This window comes from Scomber japonicus, chromosome 17, assembly GCF_027409825.1.
Source record: "Scomber japonicus isolate fScoJap1 chromosome 17, fScoJap1.pri, whole genome shotgun sequence".
Lineage (NCBI taxonomy): Eukaryota > Metazoa > Chordata > Actinopteri > Scombriformes > Scombridae > Scomber > Scomber japonicus.
In genome coordinates this window covers 702,227-720,947 of record NC_070594.1, presented here as the reverse complement: position 1 = coordinate 720,947, position 18,721 = coordinate 702,227, and positions in this window count along the sequence as shown.

The following is an 18,721-nucleotide window of genomic DNA, read 5'->3' as shown; positions in this document are numbered from 1 at the left end:
TTTGACACCAGCAGGACTCCGTAAATCTCAGCTCTCTGTTTTTACTTTATTGAACAACAGCAGAATATACAAACATACAGGTAAACATTAATATCAGTTAAATATGTAATAATATGAGGAAATGAACAACATGAGAGCAAATATTAAAACAATGCAAACATACACACACACACACACACACACACACACACACACACACACAAGCTAACAAACAAGCTAACAGCAGACAGAACCAAGAACAACATGAAGCAGATTAGCAATAAGAAGCTAGCAGGACAAAGACAATAAACACTTTATAAAAAGCCACAAAGCAACAATAAGGCTTCTGTGGCTTCAAATTAAAATCATCTGTGAGCTGTAGAAAAACTTGTGTTTTATTCTTTCTTTGAATAGTTTGTGTAATATTCTTCTTGTTAAACTTTTGATCTGTTAGTTCAGGTCCATCTAACATCAGTGAAGGCTGATTCTTCTTTTCATCTTTACTTCTGTGACTTTTCACAAGTTGAAAGAATTCATGGTTACAGCAGAAGTGAAAGAGTTCATATTACTGAATCATCACTCACATTATGAAACTATAAGAGACACAATAAACATCATCCATGACGTCATGTTTACTATTTAAAGTGTGGGTGACGTCACTCAGCGCGCCTGTGGGCGGGGCGTCGGGTTTCTCTTCCTGTGTGTGAGCAGGTGAGACACACCTGAGCAGCAGCAGACAGCAGCAGACGCTTTCATCACTTTGTCTTTTAAACTTTACTTCATATTTTACATTAAAGTGATCCGCGCGGAGCGGCAGCGCGAGACCGGAAACCGGAGCTACATCCGAGAGTCCGTGCACGCGCAGCAGCTGACGGCAGGTAAGTCCAAGTTCTGAGAATGTTTTGAAAAGACAAGTGAAGCAGTTATTAGATGTTTGGACTGAGCGCCCCCCAATTAATATAATATAATTTAATACAGCTGTCTCAGATGGGAGGGGTTGTATCTCAGAGCTGAGACCAGAGAATCCTGACACGAAGCACAGCAGGCACTGATGAGCTCAGCTGCAGTGTTTTCACTCTATTATTGTGATTTATGAGACATACTGTATATTTATGTGTTTTATGTTGTTTGTCTGTAATCAGCTGTGTTGCTGCCACTCTGAGCCAGGACTCTCTGAAAAAGAGCTTTTTCATTTCAGTGAGGTTTTCCTGCTTAAATAGAGTTTAATGTTTGTCTGCAGTGTGTATGAGGACACATGATATAATAATGAAAACACAAAGAACTATTTATTCATCATGTTTTGCACAGCGGGTAAAATAAGTATTGAACACGTCACCATTTTTCTCAGTAAATATATTTCTAAAGGTGATATTGACATGACATTTTCACCATACATACAAATATACCAAAATAAATAAGTTCAGAAATTAAGTTATGGGTAATAAAATGGAATTACAGGGAAAAAGGATTGAACACCCTTACTGAAATTTACTTTGTACAAAAGTCTTTGTTGGTAATGAAGCTTCTGCCTCCTGTGTGGAGAAACTAGTCTCATGCATTGCTCAGACACAAACAGTCTTCAAAGGTTCTGTGGGCCTCTTCTATGAACTCTGATCTTTAGTTCTTTCCATAGATTTTCTATTGGATTGAAGTCAGGTGATTGGCCTGGTCATGGCTGGTTTATGAGTTCTTCCTCATCAGTATGTTTGGCAACAATAAGGTTGTGAAGGTCTTGAGAAAGCTCTTTGACTTTACCCATCATGAGATGTTTGTAGTGTGACACCTTGATAATGAGACTCCTTTTTATTGGCCATCAGTTGGGACTGAACCAGCTGGTATTAATTTGCCAGTGTTAGGATTGCTGTCTTTTCTGTTCTATTACTGATAGATTTGAACTGGTGCTTTGGCTTTCTATGCCTTTTAAGCCTTCCTGTCTTCATGTGTTCAATACTTTTTCCCTGTGTCATTTCACATTATTACACATAACTTCATTTATACACATCTATGGGTTGATTCTTCTGTGTATATGTGGATTACCCATGTCAATATCACCTTTAGAAATATATTTACTGACAAAAATGGTGAGGAAGGAAGGAAGGTAGGTGGAAGGGAGGAAAGGAGGGAAGGAAGGAAGAAAGGAAGGAAGGAACGAAATAAGGAAGGAAGGAGGGAGGAGGAAGGAAGGAAGGGAGAAAAAATGAGGGAAGGAAGGAAGGAAGGAGGGATGGTGGGAGGGAAGGGAGGGAAGGAAGGAAGGTAGGTGGAAGGGAGGGAGGAAAGAAGGAAGGAGGGAGTGTGTGAAGGAAGGAAGGAAGGAGAGAAGGAGGGAGTGAAGGAAAGAAGGAAGGAGGGAGGGCGGGTGGGAGGGAAGGAAGGGAGGTGGGAGGGAGAAAGAAGGAAGGAAAGGAGGGAGGTGGGAGGGAGGATGGAAGGAAGGAAGGAATGAGGGTGGAGGAAGGAGGGAAGGAAGGTGGGAGGAAGGAAGGAAGGAAGGAAGGAAGGAAGGAGGAGGGAGGGTGGGAGGGAAGGAAGGAAGGAGAGAAGGAGGGAGTGAATGGAGGTGGGAGGGAGGAAGGAAGGAAGGAATGAGGGTGGAGGAACGAAGGGAGAAAGAAGGAAGGAAAGGAGGGAAGGAAGGAGGGACGGTGGGAGGGGAGGAAGGAAGGAAGGGAGGTGGGAGGAAGGAAAGGAAGGAAGGAAGGAAGGAAGGAGTGAAGGAACGAAGGGAGGTGGGAAGGAAGGAATGAAGGAAGGAGGCAGGAAAGAAGGAAGGAGGGAGGGAAGGAAAGAAGGAAGGAAGGAAGGAAGGAAGGAGGGAGAGAAGGAGAGAAGGAGGGAGTGACACCTTGATAATGAGCCATCAGTTGGGACTGAACCAGCTGGTATTAATTTGCCAGTGTTAGGATTGCTGTCTTTTCTGTTCTATTACTGATAGATTTGAACTGGTGCTTTGGCTTTCTATGCCTTTTAAGCCTTCCTGTCTTCATGTGTTCAATACTTTTTCCCTGTGTCATTTCACATTATTACACATAACTTCATTTATACACATCTATGGGTTGATTTTTCTGTGTATATGTGGAGGGAGGGAGGAAGGAAGGAAGGAAGGAAGGAGAGAAGGACAGAAGGAAGGAAGGAAGGAAGGAAGGAAGGAAGGAAGGTCAATATCACCTTTAGAAATATATTTACTGACAAAAATGGTGAAAAAAAGGAAAGAAGGAAGGAAAGGAGGGAAGGAAGGAGGGAGTGAAGGAAGGAGGGAGGAGGAAGGAAGGGAGAAAAAAGGAGGGAAGGGAGGAAGGAAGGAGGGAGGGTGGGAGGGAAGGAAGGAAGGAAGGAACGAGGGAGGGTGGGAGGGAGGAGGAAGGAAGGGAGAAAAAAGGGAGGAAAGAAGGAAAGGAAGGTAGGTGGGAGGGAGGAGGAAGGAAGGGAGAAAGAAGGAAGGAAAGGAGGGAGGGAAGGAAGGAAGGAGGGAGGGTGGGAGGGAAGGAAGGTAGGTGGGAGGGAGGAGGAAGGAAGGGAGAAAAAAGGAGGGAGGGAAGGAAGGAAGGTAGGTGGGAGGGAGGAGGAAGGAAGGAAGGAGGGAGAGAAGGAGAGAAGGAGGGAGTGACACCTTGATAATGAGACTCCTTTTTATTGGCCATCAGTTGGGACTGAACCAGCTGGTATTCATTTGAGGGTGGAGGAAGGAAGGGAGAAAGAAGGAAGGAAAGGAGGGAAGGAAGGAAGGAAGGAAGGCGGGAGGGTGGTAGGGAAGGAAGGAAGGGAGAAAAAAGGAGGGAAGGAAGGAAGGAACGAGGGAGGGTGGGAGGGAAGGAAGGAAGGGAGAAAAAAGGAGGGAAGGAAGGAGAGAGGGTGGGAGGGAAGGAAGGTAGGTGGAAGGGAGGAAGGAAGGAGGGAGAGAAGGAGAGAAGGAGGGAGTGACACCCTGATAATGAGACTCCTTTTTATTGGCCATCAGTTGGGACTGAACCAGCTGGTATTAATTTGAGGGTGGAGGAAGGAAGGGAGAAGGAGGGAAGGAAAGGAGGGAAGGAAGGAAGGAAGGAAGGAAGGAGGGAGAGAAGGAGAGAAGGAGGGAGAGACACCTTGATAATGAGACTCCTTTTTATTGGCCATCAGTTGGGACTGAACCAGCTGGTATTAATTTGAGGGTGGAGGAAGGAAGGAAGGAGGGAGGGAGGAAAGGAGGGAAGGAAGGAAGGGAGAAAGAAGGAAGGAAAGGAGGGAAGGAAAGAAGGAAAGGAGGGAGGGTGGGAAGGAAGGAAGGAGGGAGAGAAGGAGAGAAGGAGGGAGTGACACCTTGATAATGAGCCATCAGTTGGGACTGAACCAGCTGGTATTAATTTGCCAGTGTTAGGATTGCTGTCTTTTCTGTTCTATTACTGATAGATTTGAACTGGTGCTTTGGCTTTCTATGCCTTTTAAGCCTTCCTGTCTTCATGTGTTCAATACTTTTTCCCTGTGTCATTTCACATTATTACACATAACTTCATTTATACACATCTATGGTTTGATGTTTCTGTGTATATGTGGAGGGAGGGAGGGAGGAAGGAAGGAAGGAAGGAGAGAAGGACAGAAGGACAGAAGGAAGGAAGGAAGGAAGGTCAATATCACCTTTAGAAATATATTTACTGACAGAAATGGTGACGTATTCAATACTTCAGGAGAGAAGGAGGGAGGTGGGAGGAAGGAAGGGAGAAAGAAGGGAGGGAGGAAAGAAGGAAGGAGGGAGGAAGGGTGGGAGGGAGGGAGGGAGGAATGAAGGAAGGAGGGAGGGAGGGTGGGAGGGAAGGAAGGGAGATGGGAGGGAGGATGGAAGGAAGAAAGGAATGAGGGTGGAGGAAGGAAGGGAGAAAGAAGGAAGCAAAGGAGGGAAGGAAGGAGCTTGCACACAGAGAGCAAACTTTGTGATCCAGCTGATAAAGATTTGTAGTGTCTGTTAATGTTTGACTCTTGTTCCAGATTGTTGGTTCCAGAGTTCAGAGCTGCTGTTCTGTGATCAGATTCCCTTAAAGAAGACTTCAGGTTAAAGATGAATACAGAGAGTTGACACCTTAAAAAGCTCCTGCTGTCACTTCCATGTTTGTTCTTCTTCTGGTTGGTTTCCTGCTTGAAGCTGCTCATTCATTTCACCTTCACTCATCAGCTAAAGGTAACGTCCTCCATCCTCCCTCCTTTCCTTCCCTCCTTTCTTCCTTCTTCCTTCCTCCTTCCTCCCTCCTTTCCTTCCTTCTTCCTTCCCTCCTTCCTCCCTCCTTTCCTTCCTTCTTGCTTCCCTTACTCCCTCCTTTCCTTCCTTCTTCCTTCAATCCTTACTCCCTCCTTTCCTTCCTTCCCTCCTTCTCTCTTTCTTTCCTCCCTACCTCCTTTCCTTCCCTCCTTCCTCCCTCTTTTTCCTCCTTCCTTCCTCCCTCCTTTCCTTCCTTCTTCCTTCCCTCCTTCCTCCCTCTTTTCCCTTCTTCCTTCCTCCCACTTTTCCTTCCTTCTTCCTTCCCTCCTTACTCCCTCCTTTCCTTCCTTCCCTCCTTCTCTCTTTCTTTCCTCCCTCCCTCCTTTCCTTCCCTCCTTCCTCCTTCCTCCCTCTTTTCCCTCCTTCCTTCCTCCCTCCTTTCCTTGCTTGAAGCTGCTGATTCATTTCACCTTCACTCATCAGCTAAAGGTAACGTCCTCCATCCTCCCTCCTTTCCTTCCTTCTTCCTTCCCTCCTTTCCTTGCTTGAAGCTGCTGATTCATTTCACCTTCACTCATCAGCTTTCCTTCCTTCTTCCTTCCCTCCTTTACTTCCTTCTCCTTCCCACCTTTCCTTCCTTCTTCCTTCCCTCCTTACTGCCTCATTTCCTTCCTCCTTCCTTCCTCCTTTCCTCCCTCCTTCCTCCTTTCCTTCCTCCTTTCTTTCTTTCTTGCTTCCCTCCCTCCTTTCCTTCCCTCCTTTCCTTGCTTGAAGCTGCTGATTAATTTCACCTTCACTCATCAGCTTGATTCAGATGATTTTCAGCATCTAAAGGTAACGTCCTCCATCCTCCCTCCTTTCCTTCCCTCCTTTCCTTCCCTCCTTCCTGCATCTAAAGGTAACGTAAGCAACAGTTTCATCATGTTTGTGTCAGCAGCTGTTAAAATGATCTGATAACAGTACAGATGGAAGTTATACTGATGACTTATGTTCATTTGTTGATGCATTGATGGAATGAACTAAACTACAGAAGAAATAAGAAAAGCTGAAATCAAACATCTTTATTTCACATGTCAAAGTTTGATGTGAAATAAAGTCATGTTCTGTTTCTATAAATCGTGTCTCAGTGAGTCTGAGAAGTTTCTGCTCTTTATATTTCTGATGGAGACGATGTTCTACACATGCAATGATCCCTTCACTAAACTGAAGACATACTGCAAAGTGTTGGAGTTGCTGCTGTGTTGTAGTAGGAAGGAAGGAAGGAAGGAAGGAAGGAAGGAAGGAAGGAAGGAAGGAAGGAAGGAAGTGTTGGAGTTGCTGCTGTGTTGTAGAAGGAAGGAAGGAAGGAAGTGTTGTAGTTGTGTTTCTCATGATAAACTGATTAGTGTTAGCTCTCCATCATGTGTGATCATGTAAGGAGAGAAGGAAGGAAGGAAGGGAGGGAGAAAGGAAGGAAGGAAGCTCTCCATCATGTGTGAGACTGTGACTTTGTGTTTTATTCACATCACGACTCTGTGGTGCTTTTATCCTCTTTTACTAACCTCTCGTCTCCTCCCTCCCTCCTTTCCTTCCTCCTTTCCTTCCTCCCTTACTTCATCTTTGGTTTCAGTGATGGAATTCAAACCTTCAGTGTTCATGTGTTAATGTTAATATCTCAGATGGTGACATTATTATAATTATGATATATGTGTTAAAGATGTATTTTTGGGTATTTGTGGCCTTTATTTAATAGTACATGTCGTACATAGAGCCTGACAGGAAACAGGGAGAGAGGGGAATGACCTGCATCAAAGGTCCCTTGCTTGGACGCACTGTAACCATTCACCTACCAAGGCTCTCCAACTGAGACTGTTTGGTTATTGGTCCCTGACCTCAGGGTGCTGCTCAATTATTATTCATTCATCTAATCATTTGATTGATTTCTGATCATTATCTTCAGTGATTATTACTTATTGCTGATAATCAAAGCTACACACATGAATATGAAGATGAAGTGTGTGCATCAATAGATCAGACTCAGATCAATAAACAGTTTGATGAGCTTTCAACACAACACTGACTGTTCTGTACAGACTGATGTGATTATGTTCTGACACATTTGACATGAAATCAACTCAAAGTGTTTGTTTTTCTAAAAGCTTTTCTTGTCCTTGTTAGAGAAGTTAGGTGACAGTATGGAGTCTCCTCCTTCATCACATTTGAATCAGCAGTGTCACTCAGTCAGTGAGGGACATTCACTGTCCACAGTCCAGCACAATGCAGCCTGCTTACTGATGAACTGTAATAAAAAGTCATAAATATGTTACAGTCAGAGATCTCTGACAATGTTTTAGTCTCAGAAATAGTGAAATCATCTTTTCATTGATGATATTCAGTTATTGAAGCAGCTGAGAGCTGCAGCAGCAGCAACATGTTTCTACTGTAGCTCTGCATTTACTGTTTAGTTTCACACATTTTACATCAACATCATGTTTACACATGTTTAATATCAAGGTTCAAAGTTCTGATCATTCAACCATATAACCTTCTGAAATAACATCCTTATTGTCCAACACTGACTAAAGGCCACAAACATGATATACAGTATCTCACAAAAGTGAGTACACCCCTCACTTTTTTGCAAATATTTTATTATATCTTTTCATGGGACTACACTATAGAAATGAAACTTTGATATGTGTGTACAGCTTGTATAGCTTATAGATTTACTGTTAAATTGTATCAAAGGATCATTTCTATAGTGTTGTCCCATGAAAAGATATAATAAAATATTTGCAAAAATGTGAGGGGTGTACTCACTTCTGTGAGATACTGTAAATATAACTGATAACTTTGATCTCCAGTGATATTTAGTTTTATAGCATCAGAGTCTTTATGTGTATTCAGTAAATGATTGTTTGAAGCCGTCATATCTCTGAGTGTAACATGTAGAGTCAGGACTGCTTTCTTTTATGGAGCCCCAATTGACTCCACATTCAAATAATAAATAAGTTAATTATTATGAAACATAACCTTATCATCATTTCATCAGGCATACAGCTCAGAAATCAGATTGGTTCATGTCCTCACAGAGAGTCTTGGCAGGTTCCTCCTGTGTGTTTGGAGCTGAACTCTGCTGCAAGCTTCACTGCTTTAATATCATCTTGATGCTTTTGGACTTTGACTGTGAAGTTATGAGAGTGTGACAGCGTCCTCAGATTGATGATGAAGGACTGATGAAGGAGAATCAGCTGCAGCTTCTCTCTGTGTTTCCTCTACAGGTGAAGGTAGAACCACTCTGTGACCACATGTGGATCTGAATTCACCTGGTGAGTATTTTCTTCTTTCTGACACACAGCTGGATGAAAATAGATGCATGTCATCAGTTTTTAAACACAAGTGAACTATAACTTGCTGCATATGAGCTCTGTAGTGGACAAAAATACAACTGTATGAAAAGGAATCTAGTTAATGCAGTTTCTTCAACATGTATCCACAGTGGAAATCTTACAGTAATGACTAACTGTGGCGCCATCTGGTGGTAGAATAAAGAATGACAGTGTGATAGACAGCAGTGTGTGTGTGATGTGCAGCTGGTTGTAATGAATGAGCATGTTGTTGTGTTTGTGTGAAGGTGTTTCTCTGCTATGGATCAGAGTGAGGACAGAGAGGAGGTAGTCCCTCCCTCTAAAAGCTCTCTGTGTGGGGAACATGACAGCCAGACCAAAGCTCAGAGGTGAGATGAGGATCTCTAACTGTCCATCACTGTTCTCCACTCACATCACTCCACCATCATTATTCACACTCAAAGCTCTGTGTGTGTTGTGTTGAAGGACAGAGAAGCAGCACAGACCAGACTCTGATGAACTCAGCCTACCTGGACCTGGACCTAAACCTGAAGCTAAACTGAAACCTAGACTTAAACCAAAACCTAGACTTAAACCTGAACCTGAACCCGGCTGTGTGTCCCTTGAGAGTGACTTCAGACATGAACACCAGTCTGCTGATCAGAGTTCAGAATATAAAATGTTTATGTCTGTTTCTCCTGAGCTGTGATGTCATTGATTCTTTACTGTTGATTCTTTTTATTAACATGTTTGTTTGTTTTTAAAAATGTAATGACAAAGAAGTGGTTAGTTCAAATAAGTAGAAAGAAGGTAAAGGACATTGCCAATAAATATCACTTGACACAGATGATAGAGAATCCAACAAGAATAATGTAATTACAGGTATATCACATCATAATCTCACTTTAGTCACAAGACAGCTGTCAAAGATGTGATATAGAATTCAAACGAAATCAGAAGAGAAGATATTGTTTATTTCAAAGAAGGACATGAAGCATTTTGAGAATAAAATAAGGCAAACTAAGTAGGAAAATATCCTTCAGGCCTGTGATCGTTTACCATCCACATAGAAGCAACTTGTATCTAAATCTACTAAAACTCTGCTTCAGAAGCATAATAGAAAACAGACTCTGTCTTGGTTTAAAGACACTTTATGGCACTTCATGGAGAAAAGAGATACAGCCCTCAAAACTTTAAATTTAGGACCAGAAAATGACCCTTTGAAGTATAAAGGCCTTTAAAAAGGCAGTTTAGGAAGGCCAAAGCCAATTTCTTGCTTGAGATAATAAGAAAGGCAAAAGGGAAAGTATTGATCAACTCACAGGAAAACACCAAACCCTAACCCTAGCCCCAAGACTGGACCTATTATAGACCATAGGTTAAAGGGGATTATACAAGTTGACAGTTTAGCTGTTGCAGGCTGTTAAAGTTAGGCCACCTTCGTCCCCATGGCAACAGTAATAACCACAGGGATAAAGGTTAGGGGACGGTCATAGTTACACTTTTAAAAACTGTCCCGACTTGTGGGTAGAACAGAAAAGTGTGATTTTTCTTGGTCTCCACCAACATCACTGAGACCTGCTGTCGTCCTGCTGTCAAAGGCCTCATAGCAGGAGATCATGTTTGAGCAGACTGTGTCCTGGAAGATCAGAGATGCATCTGTGCTCTCTAAGCTAGTTAGCCAAGCTAACAATGTCAGTTTGTTGTAGCTGTGTGGATCAGTTTCTTACTGCAGGTTTATGTAGAAACACCTGATGTGTCGTAGCTGTCGTCCAACAAAACACACAATCTTCAGGATCAACACTGTAGTTACACTTGTTTTATCTCTTCTCTGTTTCCATCAGGATCCATCAGCAGAGACCAGATTCTCCTGAACCCAGCTGTGTGTCCATGAAGAGTGACCGGTCTAAGGTTCAAATTATTCACTTCAAACATGGACATCAGTCTGCTGATCAGAGGTAATGACCTATAACCTTTGACCTCTTCCCAGTGGATACTGTGGAGTATTGTGTGTATTAAAGTCTCATATATCTTATTATTCTGATGTTGTTCAAAAACTATTAAAACAGGTCAGTGAGCCACAATTTCCCAATGCAGCTTTCAGCTTCACCAGCTCGTTGTGGCTCTGCACGAGATTTCTTGACAATGAAAAAATATAGAAAATAATGACCATACCTGAACAAATCCATGATCTGATGAAGGCTATGGGATACAGTTGAGAGCTGTAGGAATGACAACAGATGTTGAATTTAGAGTATTTAACACAGAAGAGCCATGAGAATAATTATGACTGGGTTTTTATTTCCATCAGGATCCATCAGCAGAGACCAGATTCTCCTGAACCCAGCTGTGTGTCCATGAAGAATGACCGGTCTATGGGTGGACTTATTAACTTCAAACATGGACATCAGTCTGCTGATCAGAGGTCAGACTGTAAAATGTTTGTCTGTTATTATCCAACTCTCAAAAAAACAAACATGCACAATGAAACAAATTCAAATCATGCAAATAAAATCCCACTAAATTATACAAACTGCCCTTCTGACATCTCCCCCTGGTTTGTAGGTAGTCGTCCCGGCTACCTTGATACTAACTCTCCGTATCTTAAGGGTCTATTACCTAGGTTACTGCACTGCAAGTGTTGTACAGGTACCTGATCTTGTCGGGGCTCTAAATCTGGGTACAGGGTTCTCAAACGAGACAAAATCTCCTTTACATTACTCTTGAGATTTCCCTCAAGAAGTAAGATCACCCTTTTTGCATTGCCCTCTAAGGCCCCGATAACAAAATCGGCTTTTTGCTCTTCCAAAGCACTTGTGCCCTTAGCAGTCCCTCCAGGATTTCGTGGGATTTTTTTCTGATTGTTGCGGCCTAAAATGCCTGATTTTGCGGCAGCATTTTAAAAAAATTGCGGTAAATGTTGCGATGTTTTAAACACTTTTGTTGCAATTAAATTGCGGGAGACAGTGACAATTGCACACACACACACCATCTCTGATCTCATTGCACATTCAACTTCATATTTTGAAGACAGTTTTCACACTGTTTTTAACATTTTATTTGACAATATTTATCTCTCTCACAGACGCATGCACACACAGCACAGACACACATATACAGACAGAGATCAGTGATGCGCGGGTCGGCTTTTTTTAACACCCGCCCCAACCCGACCCGCCAGCAGATCCAACCCGCCCCGAACCCGAACCCAACCCGACCCGACCCGAGGAACAAAAAAATAAAGCCAGTGAACGTATTGCCATGGAACATGTTTAAATTGAAGTAATAGATCATATACTGTAGGTAACAATGATATTTCAACAAAACGTATATGTTTAAATTGAAGAAGCGCAGAGCTTATAATGATATTTATAGCTGATGACTCTCAGATCGAGAGGTGAATTAATCTTCTGATCACAATTTCCGTGTAGGTTATTATACACCCAACTGTGTTAGGACATAGCGTCAGGTTTGATCTGAAGAGATTGTGGAAAAACGGCACCATCAAGCTTCAGCTCTCTCCCGTTGCCATGGAGATTCAAAACAAAGCAGACAGAGACACACACAATATTGATCTCCCTCACAGACACATGCACACAACACAGACACACAGATACAGACACACAGAATTAGTTGAGTTTACTGTCGCGGCAGACGGTATTTTTTGCCGACCTCACTCCTCCAATTTGCGGTAAAGTTGCGGTAAAGTTGCGGTAATGTTGCGGTAAAGTTGCGGTGATTGGACAAATTTGCAAAGCCCGCACATAATCGCGTGGATTGGTTGAATTTGCGTTAATTGTTGCGATCGCAACATCGCGAATTCCTGGAGGGACTGCCTTAGCATAGCTTCCATCTGCCACAACCATTCCCCAATCTTAATTTCACTGCCTTCACCTGAACATTTTGATATCCATGGTACTCCCATGAACCAAGGCATTACCATGGTGTTAACTATCGATGGATTATTGACAGTAGGGACACGAGGTCCCACATTTGCTTCCATGTTATTGTTGTGTGGTAAGGGATCCTGCCAACAACGCCAAAAATATCATTTTGTGTGTCAGTCAGAGCGTCCCTCTCTGCTTCCTGCTGCGGTCCTGCTGGTGTCTTACAATTCTCCCACTCACACACACCCTCCCCAGCTGTCCTGCAGTCCTCTTTAACCTCTTAACGCACACTGTTCCGTCTACGGGACGGGACGGATGTCAGGAGGTAGCCATACGTTCTTCTGAATGTTTTAAACACCAACCCTTAAACATATATACTCATGCCGTATATTGTTAGAAAACTTAGATTCTCCTGATTCATTCAAGACCACTCACGACTTATATGGTTGTTCACAGCAGTATGAGCGATTAGCTCGGCTAACCACTCAGCTAAGTGAGAAAAGCTATAATGCTACATACCTTCAAAGTCTTCCCTTTATCCACAACGATCATCTTATGACTCAGGACTTTTTGTACAGCTCGCCAAATATCCATTCTTGTGAAATATGAAATCCGTTTCCATAAAACCAGAATACTTTCCTCAATATGTCAACATGTATTTAGTCCAACACGTAACGTAATAACACAAATAACAAACCATATACGGTCCATTTACGTCATTTCCTGACCTGCTCGTCCATCTCAGAGTACACGTGACTAGATGTTTACAACCGTGAGCCTCTCCTGCTTCTGACGACACCACACACCAGCCAATCGGTGTTTAGGATTAAGCAGTACATGTCTCCAAAGTCAATGAGGACATGTGACCGACGACAATGACGACATGGCTTTGATTGACTGCTGTTCTAGCCTATGGAAATATTCGGTGAAATGAAGTTGATAACCTTTTAGCCAATAGTCTGAGGGTTCCAACGGTGTATGACACTAAGCTATCATGTTTGGCTGTCCATAAACAAACTCCAAGCGTAACCGGCGTGCGCCCGGTGCGTAAAAGAGTTGAACCATGTCATTACGCACTCGGCATTTTGGTACACAGTTGGTTCTTCTTCAACTTGACATATGACTTATAGCATAATAAACAGATAGATAGATAGTCAGTCAGTCAGTCAGTCAGTCAGATACATATATAGATAGATGGTTATATATATAATAATATAATAATAATAATAATAATAATAATAATAATAATAATAATAATAATAATATGGCGTCAGCTTTCATTAGAGACCAAGATTTTGATTGTAGGCAAAGGGGATGTGAAGTTATAGGTGTTTGATTGTGGTTATACAGCTTTGGTAACCATGGTAACCAAGTGTCCATTTGGAGTCTCCAAAAAGGACCTAAGGAAAACGCATGGACATACCTGTTGAAAAATAACTCTGAAAAATTCATCTTTTGGTCTTTTGACTGGACTACATGAAGCCAAGACGTGTGGCTGTGGCCTCATTGTGTCTATATCCCGCTGAGAGGTCCCTGAATGTCTGTACACATGTCATTGTAAAGGCAAACCTATGGGCGAGTAAACAACCCCATCATTGTAACCTCTGCCACTCTTTGTCAGTAAGTCACAGAATCACACAGACACTTTTACAAGAATCCTGAGAGTGTTTCCTTTCCACTGATACCAGACACATCTCTGAGTGTCTAACTATGTGGGATCTGTGCTGCTCACAACTTGGGCATGTCGTTTAGGCTAACAACATAAAAAACAGGGGCATGTATTAAGAGGTTAATACCCGTCTGTGGGTTTGACACTCCACCCCTCAAGGTCCGTGATTGGCCTGTCATAATTTGCAGCCTGCAGCTTGTTACCAGCAATTAGACAGTCCCAAAGGAAGTTTTCATTTAATAATCCAAGTTAAAATTTTAATACATGCAACTCTTTAGTTAGTGCATGCATTAGGAAAAAAAGAATCAAACCATGCAATGAAGTACTCGAAAAAACACAAAAGATGAACAATAAAACAAATTCAAATCATGCAAATAAAATCCCACTAAATTATACAAACTGCCCTTCTGACATCTACACTTGTTTTATCTCTTCTGTTTCCATCAGGATCCATCAGCAGAGACCAGATTCTCCTGAACCCAGCTGTGTGTCCATGAAGAGTGACCGGTCTAAGGGTCGACTTATTAACTTCAAACATGGACATCAGTCAGCTGATCAGAGGTCAGATTGTAAAAAAATGTTACACAAACTTTATGTGTATAACAGTTTTTAAACAGAGGTACAAAGTCTTTACAGAGACAAATGATCAGAGGTCAGACAGAACAGCCGAATGTTTTACCTGGATCCACTGTGATAGAACACAACACCTTTAACACTGAGTGTCATTATTTATTCTGAGACTTCATCTTTTCTTCACAGAGTTCATCAGCAGAGCTCAGAGGTTCTCAGTGGTCAGTCTGTCCAGCAGCATCAAACACAGCTGGACTCCATATTTATGGTGTGTAAATGTAAAGCACAGCTACTACTGCTAACTACAACAGCCACAGACTAAATACTAAACTACCATTCTGGTCCTAACAGTCTCCATGCTGCACTCTGTAGACCAGCAGCTTTTCAGTCTGTCACTGATCATCTGATGTTGACTTCTACCAGTTACATTTACATTTGATTGTGTTCCAGCTGCTGGAGGAGAACATCAGCAGGTTTGTGAAAAACGAGCTGAAGAAGATGCAGAAGGCTCTGAGTCCAGATTACCCAGAATGCTTAGAGAGTCAGAGTGAGGATGAGGAGATGTTGGAAGGTGAAGAGGAAGAGCAGAGGAGGAACAGCAGAGAGGCATTTCTGAAGATCACACTGCACTTCCTGAGGAGAATGAAGCAGGAGGAGCTGGCTGAGCGTCTGCAGAGCAGTAAGAGGATTTTAACAGATTTAACATGATGGAGAGGAAATGGAGGCAACATGGGAGAGGTTTATATTTCAAACTCTGCTGTTAATATGATGCACACATCTGCATCAGATCTATGAATTCTTCTGAGCTGAAAACAGTCAGAAATTGTTTGTCACAACTGATGAGCTGAATAGATTTCATAGTGGAGGAAAATATAAACATCTGCAGTTTAATGTTTACATTCTACCAATTTACTGTAGAATCATCTGATTGATTTCATTTGTTGTTTGTGCATTCAGGAGCTCGTGCTGCAAAGTGTCGACGTAAACTCAAGTCTAACCTGGAGAAGAAGTTCCAGTGTGTGTTTGAGGGGATTGCTAAAGCAGGAAACCCAACCCTTCTGAATCAGATCTACACACCGCTCTACATCACAGAGGGAGGGACTGCAGAGGTCAATGATGAACATGAGGTCAGACAGATTGAAACAGCATCCTGGAAACCAGACAGACCAGAAACAACAATCAGACATGAAGACTTCTTTAAAGCCTCACCTGGAAGAGATGAACCAATCAGAACAGTGATGACAAAGGGAGTGGCTGGCATTGGGAAAACAGTCTTAACACAGAAGTTCACTCTGGACTGGGCTGAAGACAAAGCCAACCAGGACATAGACTTCACATTTCCATTCACTTTCAGACAGCTGAATGTGCTGAAAAATAAAAAGTACAGCTTGGTGGAACTTGTTCATCACTTCTTTATTGAAACCAAAGAAGCAGGAATCTGCAGGTTTGAAGAGTTCCAGGTTGTGTTCATCTTTGACGGTCTGGATGAATGTCGACTTCCTCTGGACTTCCACAACACTGAGATCCTGACTGATGTTACAGAGTCCACCTCAGTGGATGTGGTGCTCACAAACCTCATCAGGGGGAAACTGCTTCCCTCTGCTCGCCTCTGGATAACCACACGACCTGCAGCAGCCAATCAGATCCCTCCTGAGTGTGTCGGCATGGTGACAGAGGTCAGAGGGTTCACTGACCCACAGAAGGAGGAGTACTTCAGGAAGAGATTCAGAGATGAGGAGCAGGCCAGCACCATCATCTCTCACATCAAGACATCACGAAGCCTCCACATCATGTGCCACATCCCAGTCTTCTGCTGGATCACTGCTACAGTTCTGGAGCATGTGTTGAAAAGCAGAGAGGGAGGAGAGCTGCCCAAGACCCTGACTGAGATGTACATCCACTTCCTGGTGGTTCAGTCCAAACTGAAGAAGGTCAAGTATGATGGCGGAGCTGAGACAGATCCACACTGGAGTCCAGAGAGCAGGAAGATGATTGAGTCTCTGGGAAAACTGGCTTTTGAGCAGCTGCAGAAAGGCAACCTGATCTTCTATGAATCAGACCTGACAGAGTGTGGCATCGATATCAGAGCAGCCTCAGTGTACTCAGGAGTGTTCACACAGGTCTTTAAAGAGGAGAGAGGGCTGTACCAGGACAAGGTGTTCTGCTTCGTCCATCTGAGCCTTCAGGAGTTTCTGGCTGCTCTTCATGTCCATCTGACATTCACCAAGTCTGGAGTCAATCTGCTGGCAGAAGAACAAACAACATCCTGGTCTGAAGCGTTGAGAGCCAAATCAACACGTTTCTACCAGAGTGCTGTAGACGAAGCCCTAAAGAGTCCAAATGGACACCTGGACTTGTTCCTCCGCTTCCTCCTGGGTCTTTCACTGAAGACCAATCAGACTCTCCTACGAGGTCTGCTGACACAGACAGGAAGTAGCTCAAAGACCAATCAGAAAACAGTCGAGTACATCAAGAAGAAGATCAGTAAGAATGTGTCTGCAGAGAGAAGCATCAATCTGTTCCACTGTCTGAATGAACTGAATGATCGTTCTCTAGTGGAGGAGATCCAACAGTCCCTGAGATCAGGAAGTCTCTCCACAGTTAAACTGTCTCCTGCTCAGTGGTCAGCTCTGGGCTTCATCTTACTGTCATCAGAAAAAGATCTGGATGTGTTTGACATGAAGAAATACTCTGCTTCAGAGGAGGCTCTTCTGAGGCTGCTGCCAGTGATCAAAGCTTCACATAAAGCTCTGTAAGTAGATGAAACACTGGGCGGCCGACGGGGGGGGGGTAAAAATACATAAAATGATGGAGACACACGCGGTGTGCACGGAGGGGAGGGGCTGTGTGTGTGTGTGTGTGTGTAGGCTATGTGAAAGAGACGCGTGAGTGACAGAGAGACGAATATAACGAATATGATGCATATTTTTTAAATAGCGTTAAAAAAAAAAATTAATAACGAAACGCAATATGTGGCGGCCGGTGTTTAATCTGTGGCGCACCGCCACGAATTAGTCTATGTGTGGGAAACACTGAAATATGTTGAATAAAACATTTTGTGTTTGTTACTAATCCTTTTCATCAGGTTGAGTGGCTGTCACCTCTCAGAGAGAAGCTGTGCAGCTCTGTCCTCAGTTCTCAGCTCCCAGTCCTCTAGTCTGAGAGATCTGGACCTGAGTAACAACAACCTGCAGGATTCAGGATTGAAGCAGCTTTCTGCTGGACTGGAGAGTATAAACTGTGAACTGGAAACTCTCAGGTCAGAATAGAGCAGCTATAATTCTGATGTACTGAACAATGACAATAAATATTAATGTTAATGATTCTGCATATCTGTAGGATTCTGGTACAAATGTGATAAAAAACATTGTGTTATCAACATTTTTATGTTTCCAGTTTGTCAGGATGTTTGATCACAGAGGAAGGCTGTGCTTCTCTGGCCTCAACTCTGAGGTCCAACCCCTCCCATCTGAGAGATCTGGACCTGAGTAACAACAACCTGCGGGATTCAGGAGTGAAGCAGCTTTCTGCTGTACTGGAGAGTACAAACTGTACACTGGAAACTCTCAGGTCAGAATAGAGCATCTACAGTTTCCCTGTCCTGAACAATGACAACAAAACTGGTTCTACATGCTGTTTTACATTCAGATTAATGTGTGTTGTCAATGTGTAATGTATAATCAACCGTTTTATATTTCCAGTCTGTCAGGATGTCTGATCACAGAGAAAGGCTGTGCTTCTCTGGCCTCAGCTCTGCGCTCCAACCCCTCCCATCTGAGAGAGCTGGACCTCAGTAATAACAACCTGCAGGATTCAGGAGTGAAGCAGCTTTCTGCTGGACTGGAGAGTACAAACTGTGGACTGGAAACTCTCAGGTCAGAACAGAGCAGCTATAATCCTGTTGTACTGAACAATGACAATAAATATTAATGTTAATTATTCTGCACAGCTGTAGGATTCTGGTAAATATGTGATTAAAAACATTGTGTTATCAACCTTTTATATTTCCAGTCTGTCAGGATGTCTGATCAAACAGAAAGGCTGTGCTTCTCTGGCCTCAGCTCTGAGCTGCAACCCCTCCCATCTGAGAGATCTGGACCTGAGTAACAACAACCTGCGG